The sequence below is a fragment of the Cygnus atratus genome, chromosome Z, assembly GCF_013377495.2.
Source record: "Cygnus atratus isolate AKBS03 ecotype Queensland, Australia chromosome Z, CAtr_DNAZoo_HiC_assembly, whole genome shotgun sequence".
In the NCBI taxonomy this organism is placed as follows: domain Eukaryota; kingdom Metazoa; phylum Chordata; class Aves; order Anseriformes; family Anatidae; genus Cygnus; species Cygnus atratus.
Window position 1 is genome coordinate 71,401,178 of NC_066396.1, and position 13,055 is coordinate 71,414,232.

The 13,055-nt window shown below is 41.1% G+C and overlaps 1 protein-coding gene and 1 long non-coding RNA gene across 3 annotated transcripts in view; both read left to right on the forward strand.

Annotated features, from left to right (window-relative positions):
* The window catches only part of MOB3B (MOB kinase activator 3B), a 100,969-nt gene that overhangs the window by 64,890 nt on the left and 23,024 nt on the right, over positions 1 to 13,055 (forward strand). The window lies entirely within an intron of this gene.
* Positions 139 to 11,010, forward strand: LOC126913641 (uncharacterized). Its single transcript, XR_007709289.1, has 3 exons — positions 139 to 256; positions 10,678 to 10,782; positions 10,871 to 11,010. It is a non-coding gene; the product is annotated as an uncharacterized LOC126913641 (long non-coding RNA).

Genomic DNA, 13,055 nt, shown 5'->3' on the forward strand with positions numbered 1-13,055 from the left:
GTGTCTCCCTTTTCAAAAGTTTTGCTTTAATTGGAAAATCCTCTGGGTTGTAGAGTCCTTGGGATGGTGGATAAATGGAGGCCTTGGTACTTGATGGATGACTGTTTTGTATGACTTAGAAGAAAAACCCAGCTTCAGAAAAGTCAAAGATTAAGACCTGACAAATGTTCAGAGCATCTGAGCAACTCAGCATGGAGTGAAACAGGCTTTACCGCTGGTGCTGACACAGAGGATTTTTGATTCTTTCCATCTCACAGTGAGTCACATGTCTGAGGAACACCAGGGGGGATGTGTCCTTTCATAAGCCTAAAAATATATGGTGGAAACTTTTATTTTCTTCTCATAATGTGAATCAGTGGCACTTTGACTCATGAGAAATAAAAGGAAGGTTGCCGAGCCATCTGGAATCAGAGATGCTCAAGAAGGGAATAATCAAAAGTCTGTTAATAGTTGGAAGGGAAAAAGGAAGACAATGAACAGATTGTCTTTGAAAGACAAAACTCCGTCTGGATATGGAAAAAAAATACCTTTACTTTTAAGAGGCAGATGTTCAGCTGAACAGAGAAACGTTATAGCTTACCAATAAATGTGTACTATCAACATTAGCATAGTGAAATGGTGGTAATGGTTGTTCGTACAGTGTCAGCTCTAATCAGCCATAATAGAAAGAAGTCAGCCCTGTGATAGATAAATCCCTAAAGCTTGACGCTAAAATACTCAACAACAGAGACCCTTCCAAACCACATGCTGGATGAGATCAGACCTTTTAGAAAAGTGCCAGTGAATATTTGGGCATTAAAACAATACATCTGTTTAGAATTTAAGTGCTTTAAAATTAGTAGCATACCATGGCTGCCTTTATTTTGGAGTTTCAGGGCTTGCTTCTGGATTATTATAGATACAATTTCTGAAGAGCCCTGTTGAACAAGGTGATTGTAACTATTTCATCTGTCAGGTAAGAGACCAAAGCTCAGGTAATCAAAGTAGTCTATGTAAGTGATTTTTCTTGTATTATGTAGTTGTTCATTGGTGTGTCCAGAGACAGGTAGTATCAGGGATTCCAGATACTGTCTATCTGTTCCTAAAACATTAGCTTTTTATGTATGAATTTGGAGTAAACAAAACTCAAACTAATGACTTCAGAAAGATTCCAACCCTATGCATTTTTAGCCCTCAAATTAAGGGAAAAACTATGTCAAAGTTTCTGGAGGAGTTAAAATTGCAGAGCAAACAGAGGAAGGTTTTGCCTGGTTGGTTTTTTACTCAGGACTTAAAAAGATGACAGTGTTTTGAATATTTTGTTCCAGAACCATGGATTTTGAGCACATGGTTCGCAGAAAAGTGGCTGTACAAGTTCAGAGCAGGAGTCTGTGCAGCCCAGTAGATGATGTCCTTGGAAGATGAATGCAGGAAAAGGGCAAGGTACTATTTTCCCAGCACTCAACAACTCACTTTTAGAGGTTCTCTCAGAGGTGTCAGAACACCCTTTGATCTGGGAGATTGTGGCAGGAATGAGCATCTCACAAATGGCAGTCCCACTCTTTTATCTTCCTGCTGATTCCCTGCTCTGCTAATTTCAGTTTTCTAATGGTTTGGGCTTTCTGCAGTTGAGAATTTCTGTCCATAAATTCTCCAGGTGAAGAAAGAAGTAGTTGGTAAGTTTGGCTTATAGCCAAAGATACATCCTTCCGTTCTCCTTTGAAGTGAAAATCAGGGGTGTAAAACTTTATGCCTGTTTTGTCTTTCATTTACACCTGCAGTTCCTTGAAATACTTTATAGGTTGTCTTGGAATAGGCATATTTTAAAAACTCCTTATGCCACAGTAGCTGTCATATCCAAAGACAAAAATTCTGGAATTAAAACTAGTGCTTATTTTAGTCTTCATGTTACATACCTTGAGCTGATTGATTATCATTTAAATAATAGTTTGTATTTTTGCTGCAGAGACCACAAAAGTGTTACTTTCCAAAGGCACAGCAACATGAGTTAATAAACTCAGAAAGAATGGTGCCATTATTTAATTGCTTTATGAGAAAACAGCGTGAAAAAAAAAGGGGGGGGGGAAACAACCATGAAGCTTGTTGACCCACAGGGATCAGTTATTATAGATTTGCAGACATTTGCCACCAGAATTGTGATAAAGTTTTGGTTTTGCATGTTCCATGCCACCTGCAGACATTTGGGTTGCAGGGCACTGAGGACTTCCCTTTGAAGCTGCAGCTGCTTACCTATGAGCTGAGAAGCTTTACAGTAAAGCAAGTGATGATGTAAATATCCAAGATGAAAAAATTGTCTTGTGGAATGTAGCCTTCAGCTGAAATGAAGGATTTGTTTGTTATCTCTCCTGTCATCTGCCCGAGCTTATCCTAGCATGTCTCCGATTACAACGGCTCGGCTGCTAACGCACACAAAACTTCTTTTCACTCCATTTAAAAATATTTCTTAACAGTTCCTTTTTAAATAGCATTAAAAAATCTTGCTGTTCTCATAGTAAGTGCTGGTTGACCATGACACCTCCTTTGATCTTTTGAGTAGTCTTTTACTTCAGGTGAGAAATTTTTATAAGGATAATTTACAAAAGATATCTTTGTTTTATTAGGATCTCGTTGTTTTGTTGGTACTGTGATTTCTTCTGACATTTTTTCTTTTAATCATCAGGGTGGGTTTCGTAATGGATACATAAAAAATACAGAGGGAACAGAGTCGGGCTCTGACAAATGTCTTTGACTTCCAGTGAGATTTCTGAATCTAAAATCTGAATCTTCTATAAAACTTTTTGAAGGAAAAATGATACTATATTGCATAACTGGGAGCATTAAGTTAAGGATTTCTGTCACTGGAAATAATTCAGATTGTGAAGGCCAAAATGCACAGAAGAAAAAAAAAAAAAAAAAAACAGTTCTTTTTCCCAGCTGCGGTCTGAATTCTCTGCTTAACCAAAGCTGTGCTGAAATTTTGGGAAAATTTGTCCTACACACAAGTATCCTCAGACATACACCAGTACCATCATAGTGTACCAAACCTAGTTTAGGGTGAAATTGTGTGGGACAACAAAACTGGACCTTTCTGCTCCGTCAGGTGTTCTGTGTTTGGCAGCCACGGAGATCTTGCAAAAAATTAGGGCTGCCTATTTAATCTCTTGCTTTATCCTGCAATCAAACCTGCAAAAGCTAACCTGAAATGGAAGTGGCTAATGAACTGTGCCTGCCTTACAACCTAGTATAGCTGGAGATATGTAGCTGTGGAGGTCACACGTGCAGTTAGAGGTCTAATTAAGGCATCATTTCTTCAGAGGATTCAGTCTATACACAGATGAGATCCTCTTGAGCCTTCTCTTCGTCAGGCTGAAGAGTTCTACCTCTCAGCCTCTCCTCGTATGAGAGGTGCTCCAGTCCTTTTGTCATCTTCGTGGCCCTGCACTGGCCTCAGTCCAGGTAAGTCCATGTCTTGTACTGGGGAGCCCAGGACTAAGCACAGGACCCAAGGTGTTGCCTCAGTTTAACCTGCTGCCCGTCCTTTTCCTGTTGCAGCCCAGGATACTGCTGGCCTTTTTTGCCAGTGTAAGTGTCGAAGTGTCAAAGACTTCACTCAAGTCAAGGTTAACTACTTCCATTGCTCTCTCCTTATCTACCAAGCTAGTCATCTCATTGTAAAGACTACCAGTGATTTCCCCTTGTATACCCTTGATGACTACTCCTTATCACCTTCCTGTCCTTCACTTGGTTGGAAATGCCTGCAATGAGGATTTTCCCCATCACCTTCCCAGGGAGTGAGGGAGGCTGCCTAGCATGTAGCTCCCCACATCTTCCTTTTTGCCCTTTTTGAGAACAGGACTGATGATCACCAGCCATCAAGAACCTTCAGGAGTCTCTATGACCTCTAAAAGGCTATCAACGATGGCCTCGCAGTGCCATCAGCCGTCTCTCCCAGCACTTGCAGGTGTAACCTTTCAGGCACTGTGGACTTACATATGTCCAATATATTGAAGTGCCTCTGATCGGGTCGCTGCCGAAATGCTCCTTGCTTTTAACAATGGATGGCTGTCCCTCTCTTTGAAAACCCCTTGGGATATCATGTCTGATAGCGATTCGGAAACACCGGCAGCTGTGTTGGGAGACAAAAGGTGACTCTCTTGTGAGTGATAACACAAGGTGTAGTAATGAAAATCGGCATCTGTAAAACCTCCCAGAAAATATCTAGTTGTATATGCCCTTTGACTCTTGTTCAGAAAGTATTTCTTGTATGATAGACCCATCTCTTGTGGACAATAGAAAAAGACAGGATGGAAACATAGGCTGTGAATCAATCACAAATCAAGGCAGAATGACTTACTACTGGAAGGAATTGTTCAGTTTTATAGGTGATTACAAAAAGTATTGAATATTGAAGATGAGGCATATAGAGATTAATTAGGCTTTTTTTTTAATTTCAGTGAGTATAATGAAAATTCATATAAAACCGTACTTTCATTTTCATAATATTTTCTCCTTGAAGAAAATGGCAGGAGCCATATCTTTCTTGTATTTCTGTTTTGGCTCTGCAGGCTGCTGTGTGTCCCCCAGCATTTTCCTTTATAACATATAATTCCATGTGATCTATATCTAAATCACCCACGTATGAGATAAAAGCTGTGCACTTCTACCACCAGCTCTGTTCCCCTAGGACTGAAGTTTTAACTTGCAACCTGTTTCTCGCAATGTGAACCCAAACGGAAAGGAGTGCGTCTTCCGTGTGAACTTCCAATACACGCTGCTGAGCAAAAGGGACGCTCCTTTCTTTTAAAACTTTCTAATGTTAATTCCTGGTGACTGGGGACAAAGAAAGGAGTGTAAGGACTCTCAGCTGTGGACTCCAGCTGCTAATGCACCCAAACAGCCTCTGCTGGCTTTGGCAGATGGTTCCTCTTTAGCACTGCATCTTTAATGGCCCACTTCCCCTTGTTGGCCAGAGACAAGCGACAGCTGTAAAATCATCTAATGGTACTTAGACATACCTATTAAACTTTCCATCTGTGTACCACATTTGAACTCTGCACGCTGTCTTGTTGCTAACATGGTTATCCCAAGAGAGACAGCCACAGAGAGCCCGATTTCTATTTAATTTATTTTTGAACATCAGATGATGTTCACAATCAGGTTTTGAATTGTCTTTTTACTTTAAAAATGTTCAATGTAATGCAGAAGCACAAAACATTATGAACACTGACTTTTAGCTTTGATGGTCTCAAAGGAAAAAAAGGAGCTTGGAGTAGCTTTTAAAATATCACTGCAGTATTTACTTCTGCCAGAATTATCAGAAATTATTACTAATTAGAGCATGTCATTTTGTGAATTCCAGACTTCAGAGACCTGTGAAGAAACCTTGCTTTCTGGATGCTTGAAGTGCACTGGAGGCAGCACATGGTACAGGGCAATGAACAGTCTCTGAATCCTAAGCCTGTACTTCTGGCAGCAAGAAAATTGTAGGGGTGTAGTAAAAAAGGAGAGCCTTGAACACCTCCAGGGATGGGGCATCCACAGCTTCTCTGGGCAACCTATGCCAGTGCCTCACCACCCTCTGTGTGAAGAATTTCCTCCTAACCTCTCATCTAAATCACCCCTCTTTTAGTTTAAAACCATTCCCCCTTGTCCTGTCATTATCTAATTGAGCAAAGAGTTGCTCTCCATCTCTTTTTTTAAGCCCCCTTCAAGTACTGGAAGGTTGCAATGAGGTCTCCCTGGAGGCTTCTCTTCTGTTGGCTGAATACCCCCAGCCCTCAGCCTTTCTGCATAGGAGAGGTGCTCCAGCCCTCAGATCGCCTTTGTGGCCCTTCTCTGGACCTGCTCTAACAACCCCACATCTTTCTTGTGCTGGGGGCCCCAGACCTGGACGCAGCACTCCAGGTGGGGTCTCGAGAGGGCAGAGCAGAGGGGGACAGTCACCTCCCTCTACCTGTTGGCCACCCCTCTGTTGATGCAGCCCAGGACGCAGTTGGCCTTCTGGGCTGCAGGCACCCACTGCTGGCTCATGTCGAGCTTTTTGTCCACCAGAACCCCCAAGTCCTTCTCTGCAGGGCTGCTCTCAGTGAGTTCTTCTCCCAGTCTGTGCTCCTCTCTGGGATTGCCCCAGCCCAGGTGCAGCACCTTGCACTTGGTCTTGTTGAGTTTCATTAGATTCATGTGGGCCCACTTCTCCAGCCTGTCCAGGTCCCTCTGGATGGCATCCTTTCCTTTTGTTGTGTGACTGCACCACTCAGCTTGGTGTCATCTGCAAACTTTCTGAGAGTGCACTCGATCCCACTGTCTATGTCATTGTTAAAGATATTAAACTGCACTGGTCCCAGGACAGACCCTGAGGGACACTGCTCACCACCGGCCTCCACCTGGACATAGAACCATTGACCACCACTCTCTGGGTGCAACCTTCAAAGCCAACTCCTGATCCACTGAGTGGTCCAGCCTTCAAATCCATCTCTCTCCAATTTGGAGACCAGGATGTCATGTGGGACCGTGTCAAAGACCTTACAGAAGTCCAGGTAGATGACATCAGTTGGTCTTCCTTTGTCACCTGGTGCAGTTAAACTACCTCACTTCACCTCCTGATACGTAGAGAGGTTTTTTGGTTCACAACTCAAGTTCTGATCAAGCTGTATAACAATGTACGCAGGATTTTCCCCGTCTAGTTATTGTTCTTTATCCATTTTTGATGAATCGCCATGAAGAAAGTGGTCTCTTGATTGTGATACAATTATGCAGCTTACATACTAAAAGCTACTATTGCAATGCTGAGAGCGCAAATGATAAATGCATGAATTATTGGCTGGAAAGGGAAGCAAGGGGGAGGAGTAAATGGTTGAAATCTTGCACTGTAGGACTGCTGACAGTCAGCAGTGTTCTGCAGCCTTACATAGGACACAGAACAAAAACTGTAATTCTGCCACTGTGTAAAACCCTGCTTCTCCCACATCTGTTTGCACATCTCTTTGCACAGAAGAGAGGCATGCAGGCCAGCGGGGTTTGGTGCAGGCACATCGGGCAGTGTCTGGCAGCTTACTGCTGTTTGGTGGTGATGCCAGGCAGACGGACACACTTCCCAGCTCGGCACGGTGTGCCAGCTCTGACTTCACTTCGTAAAGAAACAGGTTGGGCATATGTAACCTAACAGTAGCAGAGTATGTGAGAGAAGTGGAGAGGTAGATGGCAGTAAGTGCAATTTATTTGCTGTCCCCATGGGGTGTCTGCCTGGGCTGTAAGTTTTAGGAAAGACAGACAGACTGATGGGTGTTAAGCTGAAAATCTCTGTTAGATGTGGCAGCGTAATGGATCTTTTGAGTTATTAAGGTAGTGGCACACTGAGTGCAATAGCTTTTTTGTTGTCCTATCAGCATTATCTGTGTTTCTGATACTCATGTTAGACTTTCAAAGGAGGTAATAGATAAGAAATGTTATAACGCTACACAGAGAGATGTTTGCAATAGTAGGGCGTCCTATGTAACTTGTACTTGTCACCTCATGTTGTACACTAAGATTACTTTAAGAAACTTTGCGATTTTACAAAGGTAAGTCTTCAGCTGCCATCACGCAGTGCAGCAGTTCCTCCAGTTTTACAGGGACAAAGCAACCATCTTGTTAAAGAATTTTTTGGACTTCTTGAAGGACACCTGCCCCTTTTGATGTATTCAATTTGTAGGCAATTTGTTTTGCCACTGTAAAGGACAGGTGATAAGAACATTTGTTTGATTGATTAATTGTTTTGGGGGAGGCAGCGTTCTTTTTTGATGCTTGGACATGTCCCAAGAATCACAGGGAATTTTGTCCAAAATAAATCATGGGCTTCCATGCTGACTAATTTTGTCACTTCTGGAGGAAGAACTGTCCTTTGGCATTTTATGTGGTATCAAAATGGGAGCTCCAAAGAGTCTTTCCAAAAGCTTTATGTGGAAAGTCTCAGTGCAGAACAATCATTCTTTTTCTTCCTGGGGCTTGTATTTTTTTGTGTAGAATTACAATTCTCCTTTTTCCAAATCCTGTGATGGAGCACCCTCATTTTTTTCCTTCCATTTCTGAGTGGGGTGCATTTATCTACATGGATCACCCAGAAATCATAAACCTTTTATTTTCAGTGGATTGTAGAAGCAGTTAAATTTCATGGCAATTTCAGTATGCACAATAAGAACAAACTCATGGAATCGTTTGCAGTCTTGCCAATCCTCACATTCAAAGTATGTAAACCAGACCCAAAAGCACTTAAGAAAAATTACTGTTGGTTAGTTTTTTATGTCTTTTGTCAGACTGAGATGTTCACAGTTTCTAAACACATTTCTGGAATTGGCAAGGTGCCCACAAACATCTCAGCTTCATGGACTGATGCAGCTTTTATTCTAAACCAAAGCTTCCTGCTAGGAAGGAAGAGAAAATGTTACAGACTATGCTGCTTCGTGATCTATGCACAGGGAGAGCTTCCTTTTATTTGTATTTAATATGCTCTTCCCTTAGCCTGGTTGTGAAGCAGTACTCTCCATAGCAGTGCCAAAACTTTTTTGGGACTTAATGTGGGTCTGAAGGACTCTCACTGAGGGTCTGAAGGAGCTCTGAGTGACGCCATCGCAGAGTTTCTGGTAAAGGACGATCCATAGCAAATTCCAAATGGATGAACACAGAGTGGGGGTCAGCGTGATGCCTCTGCTCGTCAGTCATCTTGCATGAGAACTCATTCATAAGTTAAAAGGCAACCTTCAGTTTGTCTTAATAACAGCAAAAAGAACACATTTTTTTAAACAAATCTATTTTGTTTGGTATTCTGGATACCATCCTTAGTGTTCCATGTTTCAGACTAATCAGCAGAATCAAGAAGACTCACACTTTGCAGTTAACTTTGTGATGCGTATATTTGTGTATGTGTCTGTATAAAATCAGCCCAATTTTTCATATAACCAAATTGTTCCCAGGGCTTAAGTGCTACAACAGAAAATATGCCAGTGTAGGAACAGTTGTGATGGCACCATAAGAGTTTCCCATGCTCACTAAAGGCAGCACAATCTCCTAAGCTCCTGAAGAGGTTTAGGGATGAAGTCAGTTGTTCCTGAATGTCTTGCAGCCTTTGCAGTGTTTGGATGCTCACCAAGCAACTACCTCGGTCAGCACTTGTCCAGGGAGCAGTCCCACTAAAAAGTTCCCTGAATCAGGAGCAGGAGTGGAAGACTCTGTATGGTGATGCTTTCAAGGAAAAAATAAACAGGCTAACTCTGACCTCATGTCCATGGCAAGCAATGCAGTTGTATCCATGGGGTTCAGGGTAAACTTAGCTCAGTTTCCTTAACCAGAAATTTGGAATTTCTAAAGTCAGTCAGAATGTATAACAACATGCCGTCCATACTGACGCAATGCTGCTTTGGAAGATTTTTAAATATTTTATCATTTTTCAGTAACACAAAAGGTGTTATTTCTGAGAAACGAGTGAATTCCCAACCATAGTAAAGCCAGAAAGTATGACTTGATACAGAAATTAGTGAGTGAATTTCTGTGCAGCACATATTGAAGAGCAGTACACTGCAGCATCAATCTATTAGGGGCAAATGGAGTCCCCTTTCTCTTCCATACCATTTGTATTCTGCTCAGGATTTTACCCTCAGTGTAGCAGTTTTTTTGAACACAGTCTGTAATAATTATTTTTTGAGTGTCAGTGTATTTCCCAGGACAGATCCACGCTGAATCCCAGTGGTGGACCACAGACACTCCTCGGTAAGTTTCTCTTTTCCATACAGTTAGGTGTTAATTCTTAAATACTATAGATTAATTCCATGCTAGATCCCTGCTAGCAGTTAGGTCTAAGGGAATGCACATGCCTGAAGAATACGTTGTGTAAATGAGCAGTTGCTTAGTTGGTATTTATAGGAATCTCGTTCTGAAGGTTCAGTGAGCCGATGTGTATTTGCGTGTTGAGGCACTGTATTTCAGACGTGTAGCACATCACTGGATCTCTTCCCATCCTTCTCCACTTTGCATGCAGAAGCCTCTTGCAGTGCACTGACGAAGCACACTATGCTATGTTAAAGATCAAATATTTTGCTCACTGCTTTTCTCTTGTCCTGACTAGGAACTATGCAATCCTAGTAGAGAAAGTCAAGTATTTGGTCCTTGCAGACCATCAGTTTTATCTCATTGCAGTTACTAGCAATGAATTCCTTGCTCTGAAAATATATGTGTATGCTGACGTTTATTGTTCTCTGAACAGTCCCACTTCCATGACCACGCTAAGCTTTTGCTTTCAGCAGAGCTACATCTGCTTCTGAGTTCATCTCAAAGATAGGAGGAAAGAAAAAGGCACAGTGCTGTGAGCATGTGATCTCAGGAACCAGTTGGTATCTATCATGCGTCACAGGTGGAGTTCTCCAGTTGTAAAACACACTCTTAACAAATTGCACCCCATTAGACATTATTTCCATAACATTCAACTTCCTGGAACATCAGTAAAGGATCAGTTGTCAGGCTGCCCTATTTGCCAGCATGAAGACCTAGAGTTTTAAGAAACATTCAACTGGAAATCCTCACTGGGGCGAGAGGAGGCTTCAGGAAAATAGTATTTATGTTGTCTTCAGGTTTTCAGGAATCAAAGATATGAACAGCTGTTTTGTGAGTAAGCATGAAGAAAATAACAAATCAGTGGGTTTTATGATTTATTCGTGCTTTTTGTTCCAGGGAAGAGACAGGTTGAGCCCAGCACCTGCAGATACTCTTCAAAATACAAAAATGAAACCTTTTTGAAGGTCTGCTCCAGCTGCTTGACCTGTCAGACCTCTGCTAGTGAGTGCATGCCAGTGAAATGAATCTGTAGTGGCTTGGAGCTCCCTACCCAGTTCTTGGTTGTCTTTTTTTTTTTTTTTTTTTCCAGAAATACACAGCAGACATCACTCCAGGTGCTAGTGTAGTTATATCTTCAGCTGCACTGTCAGATGCAAGTGCTCTGTATCTTACCTAGCTCATTGTTACTCGTATCCTGAACAAGGAGACTCAAAGCCTGTGAATGCTGCAGAGGTGGCAACTGGAACCTGTGCTATTGTCTGCCTTGAAGATGTCTCAGGATAATTGCTGAGCCAAGACCACACTCTCTCATCATCCTGCCTTGCAGACAGGAAATTTTAGGTGTCCAGGTACATAAAGCTGCCAACTCTTTGTCAGGTTTTACACACAAGTTTTATCTGTACTTCCACATCTTAGTCTGCTTTCCAGCTATGTTAGTTACAGCGTGACCGTATAAATCTCCATAAACCGAAAAGGTGATTGATGTTGAATACCATATGAACAGTGGCAGAGATCATGTACACTTACATTAAACATATAGATAAAAACGTATAGACTTTAAAAGAGTAGACATAAGATGAATGAATGTTTCCTCCTCAGATGATTAATGTTAAACAGATAAATCAGTCTCTCCAGCAATAAAGTGAAAAATGTTTAGTTCTGTTGCTGAACTGCAGTAATTACCCTTACTAGACTAAGTGCACTTAGTCTTACTGTAGGTTTCTAAAGCTGTGCTAAAAAGAACAACAAAAAAACCACTATATACATCACTTTCAGTTAAATTATCCTTGCCTAATAAAATCAACATGGGAATCTGAACAGCTTAAGATATGACCAGTTTAAAATAGAAGGTAAAAGGAAATGCAGAAGTGTAAGTGGTATCTATTGTGTCTGTGAAATGGAATGGAAATAAATGGTCTTGTGTACACAAAAAAAGGATTTTATTAATTTGTGTGGAAAGCAGATACCGTAAAGAGACATACTTTATGATTTTGTTTTTGCCCTTCTTTAAGCTTTTCAATTATGAATCTTAAGGTATAATGACTGTTTTCTTCTACATGAAATAAAAGTAGTGGAAGTTGGAAAGAGAGCTTCAAGGGAAGGAAACAAAAGTAAAATAATCTTTGCCTTATTTTCCTTTCAGTTCTGTGGCATTCACTAGGCATTAAATGGAATAGCAGAAAATGTTTATAGGCAGTTTTCAAGACCCCAAGAAAAGTTTATGCAGCTATAGCTGTTGCAAAGTAGAAATGTTCTTTATATATTAGTTAAAAGGTCTGTCAGTGGCTCCCATTCTGATGTTGCCCATGATTAGTGGGATCTGACGTGTTTCTGCTAAGGGTGGTGTTCAAAGCTGTCAAAAATCTTTCATATTTCAGGCAGTGGTGAGCAGGAATTGAACGCTGGGGGATGAGTTAGGGAAGGATGGAGAGTGCATTAAACCTGTAAAAGATCTTTTAAAGAGAAACTTTTACTCTGCTGAAATCGGGGTGCATCCCATTCACAGTTGAATTTGGTTATACAGCAAATCAACTTATTTTTGGCCAGATATGTTTTAAATTACTACTTTTATTTGTTATGTTTGAAAAGTTTTTGTCCTGTGTGTCCCTTTTTGATTGTTATTGATGTATGATTTTTTTTGATTGTTATTGATGTATGTTCATTAAAAGCTTTGACTAGCGCATTAATCTTGCAAAAGTATTTGGTTAAGGTCAAAATAATGTAACTTTTCAAATTAGTTCTGTAATTGTCCTTTGCTAGTGACATTAGAATATTATTATGCTGCTTAGCTTCGTAATGCTTTAAAGGAAGGAGGATGCTTTGCTCTCTGATTCTCCAGACCCATTTTCAGTGACATTAGTAGTAAAGTTTCATTCAATTTCCAGGTACCAGCCAGAGCCCCAGGCATTTCAAGAGACAGATCTCACCTATTTATGACCTATTGGAAAAATCTATTTAAATCATCGTTGCTTCTTTGCATGGGCAATAGTAGGTTTTGCATACCTCATAAACCCAAGGGTTGTTGGCCCATGCATTAAGGGTAAACGTAGTCTTATTGGGGTATATGCAACCAAAATACTCAGGTTCTGTTTGCATGACTTAGTTCCTATTGTGGAATTACACTGGATCTAAAACCTGTTAGCAGCTTTTTCACAGGCTCCACAGGGTGAGCGTGCATGGCTGTGTTTGTGTGTGGATTTGTGCTTGTAGACATAACCTGAAACCTTGTGTGTGCAGGTAGAGCTTCGGAAAGCACAGTCATCTCTGAGAGTGGA